Consider the following 25,740-nt stretch of genomic DNA (forward strand, 5'->3'; position numbering starts at 1 on the left):
TATTTACGCTAGATTTAGATTTACGTTATATTAGATTAGATTTAGGTCTCCATAGACTGCAATGCCTGCATGAAGCGGGTGAAGAAAGCCCTCAATGGAATATAGGGTATTGCTGCCTTCACTCATGGTGGGCTCCGTCGATCCAAAAGTACTCGTGAAATGTCTTCAGAAGATAGGGAAGAAGGTGGATCTTCAGGGCGGCAAGAGTCACTACATCCCCGACAATGACCATCTAGACAACCTCTAGTCATTCAACAACAACTTCAAAGTTAGTAACAAGAGCAAGAACGGTCCAAAGGGCCAATTGCTGTCGTCAGATGTGGATGGAGATGAGGCAGCGTCACCGCCGGAAGTTAACTCTCACATCTTTAGTGATGAGAATGCCAACTCTTGCCGAGTTATGTGAAAAATTATGTGTTAAATCAGTTTTAAGGTTCTTATAATCCCTGCTAGTTTAGTTCTTTGTTTTTAATATAACATAATTTACGTTAGATTTAGATTTATGTTATATTAGATTAGACTTAGGTTTATTTAGGTTTACCCACACACACACACACACACACACACACAAGAAGAAGAGAGTTTTAACGTCGTAGAAAACTATCCCAAAAGACGTTAAAGATTAGGTTAGATGTAGACTTACGTTTATTTAGATTTACACTTATTTACGTTAGATCGAGTCCACGCAAGAATTACTTACGGTTTAGGGTTTAGAGTTAGACGAACAGTGAAAAGATCTACTGTGAAAAGATGTTAAGATGCTGTGAAGTGCTACAGCTAGAGAAGAGGCAAAGGGGTTTTTTCCACTACATGCAGTATCATGTAGACGTGGGTCTGTAGATTTCTTGTACCCACAAATATAGGTATTGACCAATAAAGAGGAGATTATAACCCGGTGGTTCTGATCTCCGTGCACCTCTAGACCGAGGTGTGCGGGGATTGGACATGACTAGAGAATGTGAGGTAGAGAGAGAGAGAGAGAGAGAGAGAGAGAGAGAGAGAGAGATAAGACGAAGAATGCCAATAGAATATTAAATTTGTTGTCCAGGTTATAAGATTTTTATCCTCATTATGAGTAGTGACGAGGATGTGGGACGGACAAGACGCGTTTCTTTGCAGCACGTTCGCGAATTTGGCGAGTTCGATCCATCTATTATAGATCGAGTTGTTGCCAATTATAACTCGTCGGACTCTGACGCTGGCCAACAAGCAGCAATCTTGCAACCCAATAGACGTGTTCGCAGGCGCTTTGGTCAAGCAGCATATGTGAGGCCACAAGATGTAACCTCTGACAGCTCGGGGGATGATCATGCAGAGCACATTCCCAACGAGGCAATGTTTGAGCCCGAGATTGATGAAATGATCGAGACGATCATGGATTCAGAAAGGCTTATCTATGATGATATGAAAAGTGAAGTCGATACGCCATTGTATAATGGAGCACATATGTCTAGATTGAAAGCACTCCTGGTTCTTCTCAACAAGCAGGCAAAGTTTGGATGGAGTGACACTAGCGTCACAACGCTTTTCAGGTGATCCATTACAATTAGTTTACTTTAATAAAACTCTAAATGTATAATGATCTGATAGATTTTTACACGACTATATCGTATTTTTATGTTGTGTAGATTGCTTAAAGAGCACATACTACCAGCTGACAATGTGATGCCAGATTCCCGAGATGAAGCAAGAAAGATTTTGCGAAACTTGGGGATGGATTACAATTCTATCCACGCTTGTCCTAATGACTGCATTCTTTTCAGAGGGGAATACATAGACATGGAGAAGTGTCCGAAATGTGATTCCGAAAGATATCGAGTAGATCTCCACGGGACAAAAATTCCACAAAAGGTTTTGCGACATTTTCCTCTGCTTCCTCGCATCAAGCATTTCTTCGAATGTAAGTCCATGGCCGCCCTAGCATCATGGCATGAGGAGAATAAATCTTCGGATGGTGTGCTACAAATTCCTGCAGATTGCGCAACCTGGAAACATATAGATGGAACATGGTCGGATTTTGCCAGGGAAGCTCAAAATTTGCGCTTAGGCCTGGCTATGGATGGCGTAAATCCATTTGGTCAAAGATCAACATCTTACAGTGTATGGCCCGTTGTCATCGTCAACTACAACATTCCCCCGTGGTTGACTACGAAGAAGGGGCACCTATGGCTAAGCTTGATTGTGCCAGGGCGATATAAAGTGAAGAATATGGATGTGTATCTTCGTCCACTATTGGAAGAGCAACAACAATTGTGGATTGGCATAGAGGTGGTGGATATGAGCCGACACACAGGACGACGGAATGCTTTGATCAGAGGCATTCTAATGTGGACCATGCATGACTATCCCGGGCTAACAGAATGCTCAGGTGATCTATTGACACTCCTCACTCAGACACTGTAAATCTTGTTTTTCCCCATAGTTGATCTATTATCATGTGTATACATGCAGGGCTTCAAACAAGCGGATACAGAGCATGTGTCACATGTGGACCTAGACTGAATGCACGTAGGGCACCCTCACTGAAGAAGCAAATCTACGAAGGTCATCAAGCGTATCTTCCAGAGAATCATGTGTTACGCGATGGCTTTTTGGGAAGAGAGCCACCAAGGATGTCTGCACAAGCATCGTTAGAGCAGAAGGAGATGTGCGATGACGGATTGCCTCCAGGGATGAAGAGACTATCTCTATGGTACGAGTTACCATACTGGCCCCGACTCATGATCAATCACTTGCTCGATCCAATGCACATATTCAAGAATGTGGGTAATCTACTATGGGACCATCTGACCGGCAAGAAAGATACTTTGGGAGCCAGAGTTGACCTTGGAAATGTGGATCGTATGGAGCAATATTGGCCGCAAATAGCGTCTGATGGATCGATAAAACTCCTTAAAGCACCATGGATTTTCACAGGAGCCCAAGAACGCAAAGTAAAAGAGACCATTCGATCTTTGCGGACCCCCACTGGCATAATGCACTCGCTCCGAACGTGTTTTACTAAAGAAGGAAAGCTTACCGGTTTGAAGTCACACGATTGGCATAAAATGTGTCAGGTACGTTCATAGTGGACTTTAATATCATTGCATAAAATGTGGACTTTAATATCATTGTTGCACATACTTTACAGTTTATTTTACCGGTTGCCATTGAGGGATGTTTGTCTCTCGACGTCCGTAACACAATCTACAAACTTGCAAAGCTGGTGCAATGGATCTCACAAAAGGAGATCAACGTAGACTCCATACCATTCGCCAAACTAAATGCTGCGGAGCTTGTGTGCATGTTTGAGAAACATTTTTCTACTACCATGCTAACCATTCAGGTGCATCTTCTTGTTCACATAGTTGATGAGGTGGAAATAGCTGGCACAATTCATTCCAGATGGATGTTCTTCTTAGAACGTTTCATGAAAACGCTTAAGGGATATGTGCGTCAAAAGGCACGTCTGGAGGATAGCATGGCAGAAGGTTGGTTGGTTGCTCAATCAGAAGCCGCTGCGGTGGTGCCAGACGAGCATCAAGATGCTACTACTCTATATGGGGTGCATGCAGAGGATCTACAAAATGAAATAGAGGATATGTGTTTAAACGGAGAGCTCTATATAGATATAGGAAGTTATGTTGAGTTATGCGAGGATGAGAGAGAGATCTCTTAAAGCCACAAATATTGTATTTGAACAATTTTGCTCCTTGTTGTAAAAGCTCTGGCTCTCTAAGTACCTTCCATGGTGTATAACGCTCTTTTCTACTCGCGCTCACATCTTTTGATTGAAAATTCTGAGTTTTCGACTTGCCTCTTCTATCACTCAATTCATTGCGTCATTGTATTTATATGCGTCATTACGTCATTGTATTTAATGGTCTTTGCGTCATTGTCTACTCTATTCATTCAATATTAAGTTTAAATATTCATGTGTTTAATGCAGGTATGGATGATGAGGAGTTTATTTCTTCTTTGTCACCGCAGCAGAGACAGTGGTACGTGGAGCGTCATCGCTCTGGCGCATCATCGCACGTTCCTACTCCATCCGCATCTCCCTCTCTTTCGGAGCATTCAGCGCGCTCCGAAGCTTTGGTGTCGACGAGACGATCTTCACACTCGTCTAGACACCGGCGCTCTAGTGGTGGCGGTGGCGGTTGTTGTGGGGATTCCGCCGCCGATGCCTCCACACCGCCTCGTGTTCGAAGAGGCTCTTTACCCTCCCCTTCTTTGCCCGCCCCCACACCAGCCACAGCATCACCATCTACGCCAGGTTTTGCGCGGCTGACTGTTCCTAGCAGCTACACACGTCTACCTACTCCTCCAGGAGCCACCCCACTCGACACTCCTCGCTTCGGGGCCCAGACGCCGGTGGAGACACTTGACGTCCGTACCCCCATCGACACGCCGCTAGAGACCCCTGTCGGGACACCTAGGTTCACGCGTCACCGGCCAGAGGGCTTCCCTTGCTCCATCGACTTCAGCGGCGGCATCATCATGGATGATGACGGCAAGAAGGTGATCTCGCGCATGCGTGGTCTTTGCTCTCAGCTGTTTAGACACTACATACTAAACAAATGGAGTGAAGTACCAAGTGATTTAAAAGCCAGAGTCATCAGCATACTTCATGATGAGTTTCCCGTTCCAACACGGGATCAGCGCTTCAATGAAGACCTGATGAAGATTCGAATGCGCGAATACTGCAAACACAAGCGTTTCGAAGTGCAAAAAGCAATCAAGCATGGGTGGAACAGGCCAGATTGGCTGGCCAAAGAAGATTGGAAGAATGCGAAGAAACCAGCGCGCGAGAATCCCGACAAGTGGAAGCAACAAAAGGATGCAGCCAGAGTGTGAGTAGAGGCAGGGAGCTCGCACCACTTGGGGAGTGGTGGATGGGCATCATTTGAGGCTGATTTTGTAAGTGTTTTCGCATTGCTCTTTATGTTTGATAGTTTAGGGTTTATGAGTTTTTTAATTCTAACATAATGAAATCTTTGTATGTTTTGACAGTGGTCGATGACAGGACGTGATCCCACACCGTACGAGCGCGAGTACGCAGTCAGGAAGGGCTTAAACGCCCTGATGGACATTCTCAGTTCTCGCGGCGGCATGGTTAGTATTAGGGTTTACTCTTTTCTATTTTTTGTATTGTTTTATAAATGTCGTTATATGTTTATACTTACTGAAAGCTGTCTTATTGTCTTTTTTTGCAGAATCCGACAGATACGCCGCTTGGACGCGATGAGACGTCTAACTAGACGACGTCAGTTTAGCCGTAGCTAGATAGCATTAGTTTAGGGTTTCTCATAGCTTATGTATCATGAGACGGATTTTATACGTCTTTTTGAACCATGTATATTATTACATTTGTCACCGCAGTTCATTTTGCCAATCAATTCTTTATGCCTATGATGTTGTACAATTGTCATTATTACATTTGCCAATCAATTCATTTTGCCTATGATGTGTACAATTGTCAATTTTACGCTTGTCAATTTTGCAAACAATGCGTCTTGTGGGTGACTATTTTGGGTCTATTATCTACCCTTGCACTTTTTTAAAAAAGTGAATCAAGTACAATATGGTTGATGGGTGGCAGGGCATTCAATGCCCTGTTACCAAAAAAAAATTCTCTCGGGCGTCGCTATAACCGTCGCTATTTATGGCTCTGGAGCGTCGCTATAGACTTCTGTGAGAGCGTCGCTATAACCGTCGCTATGAGCGTCGCTATGAACGTCTCTATATAGCGATGCTTATAGCGACGCCTATAGCGACGCCTATAGCGACACATATAGCGACGGTTTTAGCGACGCCGGGGGTTATAAAAACCCAGTGTATTTCCGTCGCTAACAGCGTCACAAGAGCACACAACCTGTTGTAGTGTGGAACATCCCTATGAAGCCAAAATGAAAAAAAAAAATCGCTTCTACATCAACCAAATGATTGAAACCTCCACTACAACTAAGACTGTAATCTAAATCACACCAAATCAAATCTAGGGCCAATAGAGTTAGTAAACATCAAGTCCATGTAGTCAGCACTTTAAAAAAACTCACTGGGGCTTAGGTCTGAGCAATAAACGTGATTTTTCACTGTCTTGCATGAAACTTGAAAATTTTCAATTGTTGAGATTCTGTATCATTTATACATAAGTTCTGAACAATTGGGACATTAATTAGCTATTCATGAAAAATGAGGATACATCACTTCACTCTCTATTTAAAGTTTGAACTATGACAACTGTCCATAGGAGTGATGAAACCTAAAGCTAAAAGCAGCAAGAAGAGGATGAGTCGCAAGAAGAAGCTTGAGCAAATTCCACCATTCACTTTTCTCTAAGAATCTCTGAAGGAGGACTCTACTTACATAGAGAGGGAAAGTCTTGAGCTCAAAGGAGCAATGATTCATGAAGTAGCATACAAGGACACTAAAAATAATGTATTCACCATCCCCATGATCGCTTAAGAGGCCTACAACTTGGCAAGCAAGAGACCCATTGTAGAAGCCTTAGAAAAAACAGACTTGCTCAATTATTTCCACTTGCCCCCTTGCGGAGTCGGCATCCAGAGAGCCTATGAGCTCTATACCAGCATCACGGAGGAGGAGAAAACAAAAATTTCCACCCTCAACAATGACAAAGTCCAAATTAAGGTCACCTCCGACCTTATTTTAGAAGACCTGAAGCTATCAAACAAAGGGGAAATTATGAAAGGAAAGAAGGAAACGAGGACAGAAGTGTTTGTGAAAAAGGGACTTGTTGCCACCTTTGTAGACATTGTCGAGAAGCGGAGCTACCCACCCGCATGTTCATGCAATTCTTCCATATCAACAACAAATGGCCAAGAAGGTATACTACACCTAACCATACAGTAGCAACAACCTACATCTGGGCCTACTAGAAAATCACACCAGTCCATTGACAATTCTAAGTACCTAGTTGAGTTGCTGACAAAGAAAAAGAAACATTCTATCACCTACCTATTAGCCCAAGTAGTTCTGACGTGAACTGCATATCAAGCTATTGGAGCAACTCCAGACCTCCCAAAAGCTCCCACACAAAATGAATGGATTTGGCTTCAAAAAGAAGAGAGTGAGGAGGAAATAACTAAATCCCGGCCAACTCAAACGAAAAAAACCAATGCCAATGCCCAAACAAGGAAACGAGGAGGAAGCTCAAAAGCAAGCATGAGAGGAAAGGCTAGCAGAAGAGTTCAAAAAGAGACGAGTAGATGAAGGGAGCTTTGTAGAAAAGTAGGTTCCACACAAGATTCGTACCAAAAACTCATTGGCACCCCATGTCACTCAAGAGTAATTAGAAGCAATGTGGGCACGAATGGATTAGGAGAAGCTTGCAGAAGAAGAAGCTCAAAAGGCCACAGAGGATGCAAAGAGAACAAAGGAGAAGCCATAGTCAGATAGCTCCATAAAAAGTTTCCACTCTGGTTCTGACAACAAATCCTAGGGAGATTTTGGGTTTGAAACCACACACACTCTAGATTCTCAACCCAAAACCTCACAAGGGCAAGGCACACAAGGAAAAACAAAAGATCAGAACAACTACCCCAAGCCATAAGATCCACCTATAGTCACAAAAGAGATACGACAACCAATGCCAATCCCCAATACATCAATACATCAATGGGGCATGGTTGACCCCTATTACCAGACCTTGCAATGTGTGGCTGCACATTTGTACAACGTGGTTGTAGAAGAACACAAGCAGGATTAGAATGTCATCACAACACTCACTACAAAGTGAGCTAACCAAAGTCTATGTTGAGATTCATACAAACAAGAGGAGCGCTAATAGAGGCTTAGATAGCCCGACAAGAAGTGTAGGCATCACAAAATCAACTACTTTCTCAAAAGAAAAAGCTAGTTGAAGCTCATGAACAAATTGCATCTACCAAAAGCGCTATTGCAGTCCACTAGGAAGTGATTAGTGATCTACAATCAATGTTTACATATGTTTACAACCAAGCAGATGCACTAGAGAACTAGCTGGCCATGGCAGAGATACAAGTAGTCAGTGCCAAGGAAGAACTCATGGCTCAATGCCGCATTGTAGAAAAGACTAAGGCTTATCCTTGATTGACAAGGCTAGCAGAGACAAGTACAACACCATCCAACCCAAGTTCTAGAATTTCAAAACTAGAGTGAGTAGTCAAAGTTCATGAAAGAATGCATCAAGACGCCACCAATGTACCCCTAGCCAGAGAGGAAGCACTACGAAGAAAATGTTGCCCTAAAAAAGGAGAACAAATATTTGAAAGACAAATAGCTGCATTAATGGCATAGCTAGACTTTTGTGACACAAATGAGTATGGACCTGATGACCAAGGCCAACAAGATGACGCACACAGAGAGAAAGATGCCAGACAACAACCACAACCGAATCAGCAATAGGGATCATCATCTCAAGCCACCCGCCCCACAACTGGCAAAGATCAAGATAAAAGGAAATAGCAACCAACACAAGATGTCCTAGAAAGCAACACAACACCCAATAGAAGAGAGGGATAGACTTGTGCCTAAGATAGTCAGCAAGAGATCATATTGAATGACCAAAGAGGCCATACTAGAGATGAAGGAAAGGATAGTGGAGACAAAAGAAGAGCGATGGGAAAAAGCCATGGAATGGGAGATCCATATCCTCCATTCAATCAATATTGGCTTCACTTTGTATGTCTTAGGCAAAATCTACCTGAGATTCCAAAATTCAAATTTCTCAACTCCTCTTCCATCCCCTTTGTCTGCCTCTCCGTCCCCCCTGCTCACAGATCACAAGCCTCATGTCCACTATACCCACTGAATTGAGAGAGCAACACCCTCCCCTACCCCTCTTCCCCACTCCACCATGATGCCACTCCTTATCTCCGATTGTCCCATTGAAGCGACTCACACTCTTGTGTGACCCTACATAGCATGCCCTCCCCACCCTTGTCCCATGAGCATAGTTTGTGAGAGATAAGGCTGGACAATAAGAGCCGACCGATGCCTAAGCTGTAGGGCCGCATGGGTGGCACACACACACAATGAGAGAGAGAGAGAGCAAAAATTGAAATGTAGAAACTGGTGTCATCTGTGCAGCTCTAGCAGAGATCCCCCCCCCCCCTCAGCTTCCCTGCTCTTCCTCACTCTTCAGGTCTATTGTCCTACCTGGCAAGATCCCTAGGAAGCTCCTTGTGTCCCTACGTTGGACTGGCATGTTGGGCATGTGCCTCCTTTTGTCCTCTCTTTTCCTTTTCAATTCCCTTTTCACTAGCAAACCTTCAAAAGGATCTTCCGTGATTTTACTTAAACAATTTCTTTCAAAATTGAGCCCTCACCTACTCGCTCCACCTCTCACTAATCGGAATCTATATAGATTCCATTTTGGCATAGCCTCCCTCAATGCCTGAAAATCAACTTTCTTGGAGGATCAAACTCAAGCTGGCTCACACACGCACGAAGTTAGCTAGCATAAACTAGTCCAACACACATGCACGCTATTCAACAAAGACCTTCATTAGTTTAAAAAAAATACACCTGTACCTCTCCATCCCCAACTATGTGTGTGTCGGTCCAACCTATGACCCCACTTACATGTGCGACGTGTGTCACCTTTCCATTTTCTCTCCATCGTGCATGCCTCTCTATCACCCCCAAGATTTCATTTAATTCACCATTCACTTTTCATTTCCTACTTGGCAAGGAAATCTTCTTGAAGAGTTTTCAAATCAAGAAGTCTTTGTGCCATTCTACTTACTTTTTGTATTCACTATAGAAACTAAGAGTTTTAAAAAGAACAAAACAAAGCTTTCCTAAAGGATCTTTTAGAAACAAAGAGTTTTTTTTTTTTATAAAAGATTTCCTAAAGGATCTGCTTTTTTTAGGAGGCTTTGTTTTTAAAAAAAACTCTCTCTTTTGTTTGAATCTTTTAGGGGGACATTTTTCTTCTTTTTAAAAAAACTCTCTCTTTTAGTAAACAAGGTGAGGAATCATGAGGGCCTACCAATGGAAGGATTTGTGAAGGTGTTGTCATGAAGTAGGAAGAGGGAGTCTTTGGAATGTGTTTTTGGAGTTTAGTGGAAGCAATAAGTAAATAATGGAGTGGTCTAACCAAAATGAGAAGCCGGTGCATGTTGTTATGTTAGTGAAGGAATTTTTAGTCTAAATGTAGTCCAAAGTTTAATTGTAGATTGTTGTGTTGTGGGTTATATGTTGTGTCATGTTGTGTGTGGAGAGAAGGTTAGAAATAGCAAGGTATTGAGGGGTTTGGTAGTTAACATTGATATTAAAGCCACCAAGTAAAATGGTAGGGGTGTGTTGGAGGTGAGGTGTGAGTAGAGTGGTCAATGTTTGCAGCACCAAGGGAAGTGGACTCGAGGGTCTGCGGTATAACGTTATCAAGGTTATTGGTGAACCATGTGGTGTACTGAGGAGTGTTGTAATGCATTCTATTTCATTCGTCAAAATAATATTGTGGTGTTGTAGATGGTTTTTCTTTAATGTGAAGAGGGATACTCCCATGGGGCCAGTTCTTTGAGTGTGTGTGTAACCGCGTATGGCCACTGTGTTAACATGTTGTAGCTTTGTTTCTTGGAGACAAAGAATGTGGGAAGCCATTAAGTTATTATCATGAATAAGGTTGTTGTAGTGTTTCTTAAGGGACACAATGTTAAGAGATTGTATTATCAAGTGATTGCCGGGCAAAGAGTGGAGGTCAAGCTGTGAAGGTTGCTAAGTGGCATGTGTTTTGAGGCGGTGTAGCTCATCTAGGACTGTTTGGTCTACTTTAATATGGGTGGAAGTTAATTCTATTAGGAGGTAAAGGTTGTTGGGATCTTTTACGTGGGAGAGGGCAGTGTACACAAGACCATGACTTCGAAGCCTATACTAAACAAATCTACATGAATTAAGAAGCCTTATAGGGATGTGTGCATACAATAGATGCTTCATGAAAAAATTGTCACTCATAGTAGGCCCATTGTATGATTTGACAAGGAAGAATGTTAAATTTGTACGGACTGCAAAAGAGAATGAAGCTTTTGAAAATTTAAAGGCAAAGATTATCTCTCAATCCATGCTAATATTACCATACCTTTCAAAGCCTTTTGAGGTCCAAGGTCCAAGGTCCAGTGTGATGCTTGTGGACAATGCCTTGGAGTTGTGTTGCTTCAAGAAGAGCATTCCATATCATACAAAAGTAGGAGATTGGATGACCAAGAAAAGAATCCAGGCATATATGAAAAAGAGTTTTTAGCTATCTTGATGGGAGTCGAGCTATGGTGGGTGGTACCGGTTGCAGGCCATGGCAAGTTGCAGGTGCAGAGAGAGAGAGAGAGAGAGAGAGAGAGAGAGAGAGAGAGAGAGAGAGAGAGAGAGAGAGAGAGAGAGAGAGGGACTTGACACAGCTTGAAAAACTATACGCTATATTGATATATTATTCCTTGGTTACAAAATCTTAATATAAAGCAAAAGTGGCCATGAAAACTCCACTAAACTGGTGGTCTATAGCTGCATGCATTATGAGGGTGTTCCCACAGGCTAGACACCAGACAAACTGGACCACAATTGGGCTTGCATACCCAACATGTCTTACATGCCTTAGATGCTTGGAAGCATTATCTCCTAAGCACTCCATTTATTTTTCACATAGATCATCAAAGTTTTACATAATTTTTGATGCAAACTAACTTAAGTGATATTAAAATGAGGTGGGCAAAAACTCTCTCACAATGTAATTTTCATATTGCTCACATTACTTGTAAGTACAACCAAGTGGCTGATGCACTTTCACAAAGGCCAAGGGTGAATGATGTATCAATAGCTACACACAATGATCTTTCCACTATGATAGATGAGTACGTTATGGATCCATATTTCAAAGATGTAATGTCAAATTTTAAAGAAAGAGGAACCACACTATGTGAAAGTTGGTTATCTTCTCTAAGGCAACAGATTATGTGTTACACTCTATTTTTGTGAAAAGGATATGTACGAATCTCATGTTCCACCTTATGTGGGACATAGAGGGATTCAAGCTACTCCGAGGGAGTAGAGATGTACTTTTACTGGCAAAAAATAAAGGCATACATACCAAACTATATTGCCAAATGTACTATATGTGAAAAGACAAAATATGATAGAGGAAAGCAGTTTGGCTTGCTTCAGCCATTGCCTATACCTGATTCCCCATGGAAAGTATATCCATGGATTTCATCTTTGGATTAAGTCCATAGATGGGGCTACAAGAATATGGACAATAGTAGAATGGTGTCGCAATCAAATGTGTTTTATACCGGTCAAAAAGACTATTAACGCACACCATACTATTAAAGCACACCATATGGAAACCCTCCTTATCTCATAGGTCTTTAAGTACCATGGCTTACCAGCATTGATAGTATCCCAAGAATGACCAAGAATTTTTAAAAGGGTCTCTTTGAGAATTTGGGTACTAAGTTGATTTCTCCTCGGTCAATCACCCACAAACTGATGTGAGATAGAAAATTCAACTATCATTGATCTAATTAAAGCCTATGTTACGAAAGTAGATCAAAGAGATTAATGGGAAAATAATTTCTCGTTAGTAAATTATGCGTACAATAATATTGTCCATATTTCTATAGTAAAGGCACCCTTTGAGCCCTGGGGATTCGCCATGGAAAACTTACCGCACCACATAAGTGCAGGGGAGGGGGGTTTATTTACAAGTTGCATAAGTGCATAAGTTAGGGGCAGGCAATTTATCTCCCAAGCTTAAAAATAAGGGAGGGGGTATCATATTTATGGGGGGGTTGGGGGAGGGGGGGGGGGGGGGGGGGGGGGGGGGGACCTAACCCGAGTTGATTACTTGTAGCGATTGGTCAACGATGTAAAATAGAACTCGGATGAATTTTGCAAAAGTGTTTTTATCAGGCCACACATCAAATTTTGCATGAATCCAGTCATAGATAAGGGCTGATTTGGAGCAGTTCAAGGGTTGATTTACACTAGCTTTGCATGGGTCAGAAATGGATGAGTAGCCAGAGTGCAGGTTGATTGGGCACATAGTTTGAAATTCAAACTAAGACACATTGAGGGTACATCTAGTTATCAACAGAAGTTTGAAATTCAAACTAAGACACATTGAGGGTACATCTAGTTATCAACATAGTTTGAAATTCAAACTAAGACACATTGAGGGTACATCTAGTTATCAACAGAAGTGGTTCCTTAGTACATTTCCAATCACTATGCTACACACTCTTTGACTATTTTTACTCAGTTAGATAATGTGAGACCTAGATTTTATATGCAAGATAGGGGTATGATAGGTTTCTTCATTGGTTGTCGTATAAGCGTAGAAAGGGGAGTCATATTCCCTAAAATGTTTCGTATATAGGGGTTTTATCAAATTTGTCCGCTCGCAGGTGGCGTCCTGTTTTGTATATAGAGTGAATCCCCCGGGCCTTTGAGGTACTTGAAGGAAGACCCAAGCTGCCATTGATAGTCAAGATACTCGGGAACATATTTACTATTGATGTGAATACATCAGAGATCTTAAAGAATCTTTTGAAAAGATCAAAGAAGCTATATTGATCATGCAAAAAAAACAAAAGGCTGATACTGATGATGAGCATAAATGAGCCTTGAGCTTCAAAGAAAATGATTGGGTATTGCTAAAGTTTCCAAAAACATGCCTAGGTCATACTATAGGCAAGGGAACACAAGGACGCCCAATGGATCACCAAAACCATTTTGTTGAGTTAGCAAAAAGATAGTATGGCCCATTTCAGAGTCTTAGGCCTATCAATGAAACAAGTTATAAGTTAAGGTTACAAAGTACTTGGCTCATTCATAATGCCTTTGATGTGAGCCTCTTGAACCTTATGAGGACAAAGCCACCCAAAGAATCAAAAATTGAAGGACAATCTGAGTTTGAGGGTTGAGAAGAGATCTTGCAGCTAGAGAGCATCCTACAACATGAAGTCAAGGTTTTAAAAAGTGGTAAGACTATCCGACAATATCTTGTCAAATTTAAGAGGTATTCTTTTGAAGATTCACCCAATCTAAGAAAGTAATTTCTGTAACTCTCTCAAAGTCTTCCATGAAGTATTCTTCCTTTAAGGCTAGTTTGAATTTCTCCAAATCTCTTTCATGTTCCTCCTTGATTCCCCTTACATGCTCTCTAATCTCAGGGGCCACAACAAGCTTGAAAATTCCTATCATCTCTGCCTCTGGTACTTGTTGTAGATCCATCTCCTTCACATAACCATGAAGATACTTTGTGACATATCTACCTTATACTTCTTGATGGTGACTGGCACATTGCACTTTGTGAATGTGAACTCAATTTTGGTGGAACTTTTTTGCGGTTAATGCAAATCTAATAAGATTCATCACCAACAAGAGGCAGACTTTTGCTCTATCTGCTCAAAATCTACAGCTATTGTTTTGGTGCCCAAGCTTGAAGGAAAGATTTTGACCAACAAAGCTTCCCCAATTGACGTTTCCTTAACGGGTGACATAGTCGACAAATTATTACATCTTGACAAAAACTTTGTTGACTTATATGCTTACGATGTACTGGATGCACGTTTGTCCGCACTGGCAAATTCATCGTCAAAAAGTTAGGCATCGTCACATCTTTTGTCGAAGAGACAAAGTAGCACTCCTCCTCTACAACAATGAAGCTCCATCACCTCCACGCAGAAAAACACTCTTTATATTACATTGCTGTCATCCATTGCTCATCTTGTAAATTCCCATCTCTCTCTCTCTCTCTCTCTCTCTCTCTCTCTCTCTCTCTCAATGTGTGTTTCTTTCATTTATTTGTCTTCCTCCCTCCCCATAGCCCAAGGGGGGGGGGGGGAATTGCACATACATGGGTTCCTCAAGCAACCAAAATGCATCATTTGCACAAATCATTTAGAATGATATCGATAGTGCTTTCCTAGCTAGTCACCCATGGAATAATAATGTTTTTCGCGTGCTCAATAGAATAATAAAGTCACGTTGATCATTGCAAAAATTCAACAACATCATGGTAGAAGTGGTGGGAGTATTGTTGGAGCGAACTCCAATGATGACACCTTCTTTGGCACATTTGGCTTCGAGTAGACATGATTCCTCCCTTTTGACCCAAGTATTGAATAGACACACATCATCTATTGGTAATGCGCTTAATATTATCCATGTACTCTCCTTTAGACTTATTATTACATGTGATGTCCATATTTACGGTGTGCCAATAACTTCACCCAAAAAGACAACATTCAATAGTGGAGCCGACGACAACATTGCACAAAATCATCATTGTCGATAGAAGTGGTTGCCTATTTTTTTACTTGGGGGGAAAGCGATGCTCGCACAAACGTAAGTATCATACCTGGGACAGAAACGAGACGGAATCATTGAAAGCTTTGCTTCTCCAGCAAAGAACCGAATGAACTCCCTACCTCCATCGCGAGGAAATTTGCTCACTTGGATAATAGAACCATTCTAGAAATAGGTGCAATAATAGCAAAAATTTAAAAACTAAAAAAGCAATTACACCCACATCTCCCTTGAACATAAACATTGAACAAGCCTCCCCACCAAAAAAAACTATACAACAGTACATAGAAACAACGATGTTACTATTTATCAATGTTATAAATGTGGACGTTTAATGTTTTTTTCACAATTAGCTTGAAAAGGGTGTAGATTGGCACTTGGGAGGTCTAGAAACAACGAGATACATGAAAACTATGTTTGCACTTCATGCGGCCGTAAAAGTCAAGATCATGGTGCACTGCTCATCCGATTGAATTCCATAGGATTTAACCTCCCCTTGGCTACAGTAGAGAAGTTAAATCATTTAAAAGCTGCCTTGTTAGTGCTAGGCTACCTTTCACCAAAATTAGGGAGCTTACATACCATGGTTAGTTTGGATTACGAGGTACCGTTGTTAATGTTTTGGCATCCTTGGGAAAATCACAACAAATATTGCCGAGGTTTATTCATGATGAAGCCTCGATACTAGTGGGTATTAAGCACCATCTACAGTACAGTCATTGCTACCTTTCTTGAGTTGTCCGGCCATTGCTTACAATGAAAGCCACTGCTCAGCTATTGCAAACATCTTTATACAAGAATGAAAAAATTACTATGAACAGCGAGTGGCTAAGCCATTTCCATAGTCTTCATTGCCCTTTGCCTAATGATTTTTTCGACAAAAATCAGCCATCAGAAGAAGATGATCTAGCCACAAATGTCATGCTCCATGAAATTGAGTCATCACAACCAGTAGTGGATCACAACGACAAAATCTTCTTCGTAGCTCCTGCTGAGGGAAATAGTCCTTTGAGTATTTTCAAAGATGAATACTAAGGAGAACTTAGTTTCTCTACTATTTTCTATGGTGAGGCCCGTAAATACCATACACTTGCTAAGCATAAATACCAACATGTGGCTCAATGGGAACTTATGCACAGTGATAGAAGATTCTCACTAAATATAGAGAATCGTTTTTTCAAAACAGTCAAAGTAATGACTCAAAAAACATGGGGTCCATTTGGATCTGTATGCGCAAAGGCAAGCTAAATCACAATACACTAGTGGCCACACAAGTTGTTGGAGATACTAACATTGAGAAGGTCTTGTCTTCCCAACTTGGATATTGTGACTTTGAGGCATTACAAACATCACCTGACTACAAGGAAAAATTGAACAAAAAACGCCTTCGCTATTATTAGACAGCTTAGACCTCCAACATTCTTTGTCACATTTTCTGTAGCTGAGAAATGTTGGAAACCTTTGATTGGAGCACTTACTAAGATCAGCCCCATTTTCTTATTAGGAGGTGAACTTCTAGGGAGAAGCTCTATGGAATGATCATCTTGTCCCCTTTGGGAGGAAGCTCCCTGGGTATATCATCCGTAAACACATCTTAAAACTCATTTAGGAAAATAGAAATTTATAACCCCTCTTTATTTAGTTTCCTCTTTAACTTCATTAGGAGCACCTGCATCTTTCTTAGACTCCTTGACAAAAACCATGTAACAAGAAAGAGAGATTTTCATTAATTTATCTAAAGTTTGAGTTTGTACAAGAGGTATAGTGTTTCCCACACCATTAACATCAATTAGTGCATCCTTTCCGCCTCGATAGGAAAAGAGGACTTTTCTCTCAAGAAACTTCATAGAGGTAGCCATGTGATTAAACCATCATGCCCCTAGGATAACGTCTTCATGCTTGAGGGAGAGATGAAGAAATATTCTTTATCAACATAGGTTTTCACATGAAGTCTTAGCTTCCCAATCAATGGAGTGGTTGAGACCTCTTACCCTTTGAAAGATCCATCTGCTAGTACCACATCTCCCATATCAAAGTCTTAAATTCTTAGTTTGGTAGCTAGCTTAACAGAAATAAAGTTGTGGGTAAATCCATGTTCAGACAATATGAAAGCGTCATGCTCTCTTACTTTTCTACAAGCATAAGAGAGTGGTGCTCCTTTGCAATGGCCTTCCTCTTTTAGAGATTCCACCACGGTGGCTCTAGGGAGATCATTACATCCAATTCTCTTAGGACATACTCGGGAAACATGGCCTTGCTCTCCACACTTGAAACACTTGTTATCTTTATGATAACATTCAACCTCTCTCCAAAACTCCGAAGAGAGGTTGTGAAGAACAATCTGCTGACAAGTTTCCAAGTGTGTGTGTATGCAGTAAGGAAGCATGATGTTACGGTATAGAGCTTTATTTACCCTTGTAATTATTATTCTAGAAAAGCACATTTGCAAGGCCCTATTATGAGGAGACTCCATCGTGCATGGTAAAAATCACTTGCTAGAATATCTTGGCTAGATAGTGACCAAAAACTAGTTGGTGGATACTTTGCCGGTGGTCCATAGCCAGTGGTCAATGGTCGGTGGCCATTAGTTGATGGACACGTCTACACATAGGCGACTACCTCTCATGTGAGAGGGTATCCCACAAGTCTCCTTGGAATCTATAGAAGGATGTCTCTTCTACACATGATTGAAAAGATGGAAGTGCGAGCTAGAGAGAGAACCAAGTGAGACAATCATTGAGGGATTCAAATCTCTTTGTAAATTACTTCAAGTTCAAAATATAAATCTAGTGAGTGGCTACATTCCCATGGATGTAGCTCACATTTGGGTGAGTCACGTATATCTCATGTATACTCTCTCTCTATTGTGTATGTTATATCCCTCTCTAATAAGTACATCACTCTAATTACTACTTAGTAGCCCCTTAATCTTATCAACTGGTATCATAGATACATATAACGGAAATTAGAGGATGGTACGTTTAATATTGAGAAATTTAATGGAAAGAATTACCAACATTGGAGGATGCAGATTGAATATTATTTCTACTAGAAAGATCTCTACATGCCATTGCGAGGCCTTGCGAAGAAGGCTATAGCAATGGAAGAAGAATCTTGAAACATCCTTGATCAAAAAATGTTGGGAACAACTTGGCTTTGGTTGGAATCAATGATGGCATTCAATTATCTAATTCTTTCGTTGGACAATGTGTCGAATTCTTGGGTAGTAGACTTTGGGGCTTCATTCCTTGCAGCACCCCACAATAAGAATTTGTAAGATTACACTTAAGGTAATTTTAAATATGTGTATTTGGCTGAAAGCAGGGTTTGTTGGTACAAAAAAAGGACCAATTTTTTTTCCACCTTATATGGTACTAATGAAAAAGTGGGGACTAGTCAAATTTTTGTAGTTTGTGTCAAAACTTGTCGGTGTTTATTTCTTTATGTTCTTCTTTCCAAGATGAATCCAATGATATATAATGTGATAAGTGATTTCTTTTCAGACTTCAATAAATTGCATTACAAAGATTTTCAAACGTACTGTCAAGTACAGACAATTTTGTACCACCATCCCTTGATTTCAATAGTTTGGGGGATGGTAAATCGTGTGAAATTGTTGGTAAAGGGACAATTTCCATTAAAACTAAACATGGGAATAAATGGATGCCAAAAGATGTTAGGCATGCTCCATCTCTTTGCAGAAACTTAATCTCTATAGGTCAAATGGATGATGGAGATTGTAGTGTTACATTTGAAAGCAAACGATGAAAGGTTTTGAAAGGATCTTTGGTAGTTACAAAGGGAGACAAGGAGAGTACACTCTACTTGTGTATAGCTTGGTACACAATCTTTCATTTATGCAACATCTACAAAAGTTGATGTTGTGATATGGCACGATGGGCTTGGGCACATGAGTGCCAACAGAATGCAAATCCTACCATAAAAGAAACTTCTACCAAGTTTGAAGAAAGTAAATTTGGAGTTCTGTGAGCATTGTGTTTTTGGAAAGCAAAGGAGGGTAAAATTTCTTAAAGTAGGAAATGAAAGAAAAAACAAAGCTTGAATTGGTTTATTTTTATGTATAGGGTCCTACTAGTACACCCTTCCTTGGTGGTTCATTGTATTATGTGACATTTATAGATGATGCAATTAGGAAGATGTGTTTATCTGATGCATAATATATCCAATGTATTTTCTATATTTCAAAGTTGGAAAGCCTTTGTAGGAAATAAAGTAGATACTAAGATAAAATGATTCAGATCCAACAAGGAGGAGAGTATTGTAGCAAATCATTTGAAAACTTTTGTGCTAGCAATGCATTTCAAAGAAAAAAGAAAACACCAAGGACACCTCAATAAAATGGAGTTTCAAAAGGGATGAACGTGGAGCGTGCAAGAAGTATGAGGCTAAATGCAAGTTTGTTGCTTGATCTTTGGGTAGAAGAGGAAGCACATCCATCTACTTGTTAAACCGGTCACCATCAACAACATTGGATGTAGGAATTCCAGAAGATTCGTGGACAGGTAAGAAGGTGTATGTATTTATCAAAGTATTTGGATGTGAGGCCTTCATGCACATAGACATAAGTGTAAGGTCTAAATTAGATGCAAATTGCAAGAAGTGTTTTTTAATTGGTTATAAAGAAGTGAACTTTGTGTATCACATATGGGATCTTGAAGATGGTAAGATAATTAGGAGTAGCAATGCTATTTTCAATGAACATAATGTGTACATAGATTACTTAGAAATAAAACAAACAAAGAATGCTAGTGATTAGTAGATGGAGCTTAAGGACAATGAAGACTCAAATAGTGCAAATGGTGACAACTTGCAACAATGCCAACAAGATGATGAACCTCAACCTATACCCCAAAGTTCTACAAGAGTTAGTAGACCTCAAGAGAGATTCATTCCTTCCTTCAACCATCTCTTGGTTAGAAATTCTAGAGAGCCAAAGTCTTATGAGACAAATCCATGCAATATGAATCCAAAGAGTAGTGGATGAAGACATGCAAGCAGTGATGGACTAATTGCAAAAAAAAAATCAAACCTGAGAATTGGTTGATTTTCTTAAAAAGGTAAACAAGCATTACAAAATAAGTGGGTGTACAAGTTGAAAGATAAAGAAAATGGGAAAAGGAGATACAAGTCTAGGCTTATGGTAAAGGGGGTTTCTAAAAGAAAAGGTGTTGATTTTAATGAGACATTTTCCTCTATTATCAAAATGAATTCCATTAGACTTGTTTTGAGCCTTGTGGCTGCTTCAGACTTGGACCTTAAACAGATGAATGTAAACACAAAATTCCCTCATGCAGACTTGGAGGAGGATATTTACATGCTTCAATAAAGGGGCATGAAGAAAAGGGTAAGGATAAAATGATGTGCAGGTTGAGGAAGATCTTGTATGGTTTAAAGAAAGCATCAAGATAGTGGTACCTAAAATTGGAGGAGGATATTTACATGCAGACTTGGAGGAGGATATTTACATGCTTCAATAAAGGGGCATGAAGAAAAGGGTAAGGATAAAATGATGTGCAGGTTGAGGAAGATCTTGTATGGTTTAAAGACAGCATCAAGATAGTGGTACCTAAAATTTGAGTGATGGATGCTAGATCATGGATTCAAACAACGCAATTTAGATCATTGTGTATACAGAATGAATTTAGGGGATGGAAAATATATCATCCTAATGTTTTATATTGTTGACATGCTAATTACAAGTGCTAACATGCAAGATATAAGAGGACTAAAAGGAGACTTGTCTTAATCATTTTTTATGAAATATTTAGGTGGTGGAAAACGGATACCTAGTATGAAAATATCAAGGGATAAGTTGACGAATAAATTAACACTATCTCAAGAGGATTACATTAAGAAGCTACAAGAAAGTTTACAATGCAAAATGAAAAACCAGTTTCAATACCATTGGCTAGTCACTTTAAATTAAACAAGGTCATGTGTCCAAAGACGCAAGAGAAGATAGTTATATGTCTAAAGTTCCATATGCTACAACAATAGGTTCTCTAGTGTATGCTATGGTCTAAACAAGGCCAGATATTGCACATGTAATGGGAGTTGCAAGTAGGTTCACAGAAAATCCAAGTAAAGAACATTGGCGAGCTATGAAATGGATACTTAGGTATCTAAAAGAGACAACCACAAATGTTTTAGTTTTGGATGCAATGACATGTTTTTGCAAGGACATACTAATGGAGATATGGCAAATGACAAAGATACCTGTATCTAAGCACTACAGACTACATCTTCACCATTGGAGGCACAGCAATAAGTTGGGCTTCAAAGTTACAGAAAGTGGTCTTGCTATCTACCACAAAAGCAGAATATGTATCTCTCGCAGAGGCTAGCAAAGAAATTTTTTGGCTTCATAGGTTTTTGGAGGATCTTGGATATAAGCAAGACAATTGCGTCTTGTACAATGATAACCAAAGTGCCATTCTCCTTGCAAAGAAATCGACCTTTCACTTAAGGACAAAGCGGATAGAAGTGAGGTATCATTTCATACGTACTCTTTTGGAAGAGGGACAACAAAAGCTTTAAAAAGTGCACACAAGCCATAATCCTATAGACATGTTGACAAAAGTGGTTAATTGGTATTCAAGGATAGGAAGCCGTAAAAAAAGGCAGTCACAGGTTTTTTAGCGATCAGTCTCCAAGTGGGACATTGTTAAGTAAGGAGCTTAATTTACCCTTGTAGTTATTATTTTAGAAAAGCACATTTGTAAGGCCCCCGTTATGAAGAGAAGTCATCGTGCATAAGAAAAATCAGTCACCAAAAAATCAAAAATCAATACTTGATTGGTGGTCAATGGCGGGTGGCCAATGGATGGATCTACACATGGGCAACTACCTCCCATGTGAAAGGGCAGCCCATAGAGGCTCCTTGGCATCTATAAAAAGGGGCCTCTTCTACAAATGATAAAAAAGTTATAAGTGCAAGTTAGAGAGATAATCAGATGAGAGAACCATCAAGGACTTCTAAGATCTTTGTAAATTATTTCAAGTTTGAAGTATAAAGCCAGTGAGTGGGTTCTTTCCCATGGACGTAGCCCACACTTGGGTGATCCACATATATCTCGTGTATTCTCTCTCTCTCTCTCTCTCTTATGCTACATCTCTCTCAATAAGTGCATCACTCTAATTGCTACTTAGTAAACCCTTAATCCTATCATGTGAGACCAAGAAGATCTGTCTTTCTCTATGTAATTGCACTCTCTTATCTAGGTGCTATTGTAAGCTACATTGTGTTAAAGCCTTTTGCACTACCTTCTAATGTTTTGCTATTGATTGACCTACTTTAGTGCCGTTGAATGTTCATCACTACTATAAGGTTTTGGCTTCAGTGTTGCAATATTTTCAACACTACTACTCCATTGCTTTAAGGCTATTGTGTGACTTGTATATTTCTAAAATAACTTTTAACACGATTTCTCCTACTTGCCTTTCCTAAAGATTTTCCAAGATTCTATGGAGATTAGAAGAGTGAAATCTTTGCTAATTCCCTTGCACTAAGGCTTCCAAATCTTGATTTCATTGAGGGCAATGTGCATGCAAGCAAAGTGGGGATATCAGAACCACACACTCTCATACCAGTTGTTTAGATGTGAGATCAAGCGCGTATGTAATATATTTGTGAGGAAAGGAAAGAGGGCATATAATGTGGGATGAAGATTCCTATAAAAAGTGGTAAGAGAGCTCCTTATTCTTTTCATATATAGAATGCTATGTATAGTGGACAACCCAACAATAGTGGCATGTCTTGCCCAAGATAGTAGGCACATTGCCTTTACCGAGTCTTCACGCCAATAGATTAGATTGAGCACTTATTGCACTATGTGTGAAGGGAGACTCCCATACGCAAGTATGGTTGCTACCAAGCGCTAGGGTAGCTCACCATATTTGATGACTTAGAGAATGAGTGCATCGACAACTGCACAACCTTTTTGAGATCATTTTGGGTATTAAGATTATCGGTGAAATTTTTGCAAGGTTAGGCACCTTGAAGGCCTCAGTGCACTCAGTCACTAGCAAAATCTGAGTTTTAATTGAAAGATTTGCTCAAATCATTTTATGTTTCCCCAAGGATCCTAAGACCTCATTGGCTAACTCTAGATTCCAAATTTGTACTCTTTGCTAAAAAAGGGGGGCAATTATGGAGCGAGATCAATGGAACAAACTTTGGAGCGAGCTTTTTTTTATATCATCCCACCACCACTACCTTTCATTGCCTCTTTTTACAACCCATTGTCACCACCAACATAGCCCACCACCACCGGTGGTTGGTGATGCTAGCTTACTGCCACCATGTGCCACCCCTCCTCCTACCACGACCGCCCATTGTCCCCCCTCCCTCTAGTGGAGTAGCCAAAGACCTGTGAGAGAGAGAGAGAGAGAGAGAAGAGAGAGAGGACACTAGCGATATTTTTTTCCAAAGCCTCAAATGTTGATCAAGCTTTGAGTAATCTAAATACTCCAAGTAGAAGATCACTAGTATTTAACCCATTTCCACCACTTTGAGACAATCTTGCAATATCAAAAGAAGTGTTTTGTATTCTCATGTTTCCCACACCTCCTACGTGACCTATCTCCCGTAGCCTTTTAAACATAAGAGAAACAATAGGTAATCCCCCAATAACTATCATCCATAGCTACATTAGACTATAGACATAAAACCACTGAGGGCCATCGTGCTTTCCAGGCCACCCTCTCCCCACATAGACAGAAAGAACCTTTCAAGCTCTTAGAGCCTTAATTTTTTTTCCACAAATTAATTTTGGGGTGGCCACATCTTCCCCTTCTCCTTTCTTGTGTGTGATGTCATGCATACTTTGCACCTCTCTCTCTCTCTCTCTCTCTCTCTCTCTCTCTCTTTGTTTGCGCATGCGCGTGAAATAGTTTGGGGGAGGGGAGAAACTTTGAGTACACACACACACACACACGCCACCCCCTCTCCCTCTCTCTCTCTCTCTCTCTCTCTCTCTCTCTCTCTCTCTCTCTCTATATATATATATATATATATATATATATATATATATATATATATCATCTACTTGCTCTTTTTCTCTAGGATAATATTTATTTACATAGGTTTAAAATTGGATCATGAGAGCTAGAGAAACTTTGTTAAGGTCTTTATCCACCATCAAGGCATAACAATCCTCCAAATTTTTGTGTCTAAGAATAGTCCATGGAGCAATAGTCTGAAAGGCTACAAATCCATCAAATTTCTAGTGATTTTTGATGCACCTAATCCCCACAATTAGTGGCATCTGAGTAACTCTAAATATATAGTAGTCAAAGTCAACTTAAAAACAAGTAAATTACAATCTACTTTCCCCTACCACATAGCAAATAGAAATTTCCACAAGTCTTCAATAATTTATATTTATTTATTTATTTATAGATATATAGATAGATAGATAGATAGATGTATAGATATATGCTAGATAGTTTCTATCTTCTTACATCGCGCACACTTACCATCTAATAAATGTTTCTTTTGGAGCAGGTATCCTTCTAGCAAAGCTCATATGCATAGTCTTCATTGAGAATATTTTTGTTTAAAAGAAACATAAATTCTCCATACATTAGATAGAATTTGTATTCACCATTACTTAGTCCTATAGAAAACCTCTCTCTCTCTCTCTCTCTCTCTCTCTCTCTCTCTCTCTCTCTCTCTCCCCTTCTTGTGTGTGTGTGTGTGTGTGTGTGCAGCAAAAACCACTATATGCATTGTTTGCTCTAAGTGAAATTTTCTATACAATCATGGAGGCGTAGATACCGTGCATCTAAAGATTCAAAAGACCTTTTTTCATTTGGACTCGAACATAGCAAAATCAAATCACCCTTGCAATTAGAGAATCAAACCCAAGTGCTTTTGAGATTGGTACAAATCTTCCAAGTCTAGATTTTCAAAAGGGACCCCAAAGTCTACATCCTCCCAAAGAAAAACTATTTGATGGCTACTGCTCACAAGTAGATGGCTAGGCACCCACAACGGATTTCAAATAGCTTGACAACTATCTGTCGTAACTTGACAAGAAAATTGCACGTCTCAAAATAGGTGTTCGTTCAAAAGGAAACCTCGCCGTGCAAGGCACATTCAAATAACCTAACACTTTGGTTCCATAGATCCCTCCTTGTCTTTTTGTGCAGCATAAATAATTTCAGTGCCATGTGGACCGTAAACTCCCATCCACACACCCACAAGAAAGATTTTTTGATGTTGCCTCTGCAATGGTGTGTTAAATACTATGCATTCAAGGGAACTGGGGGGGTGATGCCTAATGGTATAAGTGAGAGAGATAATTGTGAACAAATGATATAACTCAAGCAAATTAGGTTCCAAGATAGATTAGCTGGGACTCATAAACACAATCTTGAGTTGAGTGCAAGTGATCACAAGTTCATAAGAAGCATTGCACCTCATGTACACAA

This window comes from Adiantum capillus-veneris, chromosome 4 (genome assembly GCF_014529385.1).
Source record: "Adiantum capillus-veneris isolate H3 chromosome 4, ASM1452938v2, whole genome shotgun sequence".
Lineage (NCBI taxonomy): Eukaryota > Viridiplantae > Streptophyta > Polypodiopsida > Polypodiales > Pteridaceae > Adiantum > Adiantum capillus-veneris.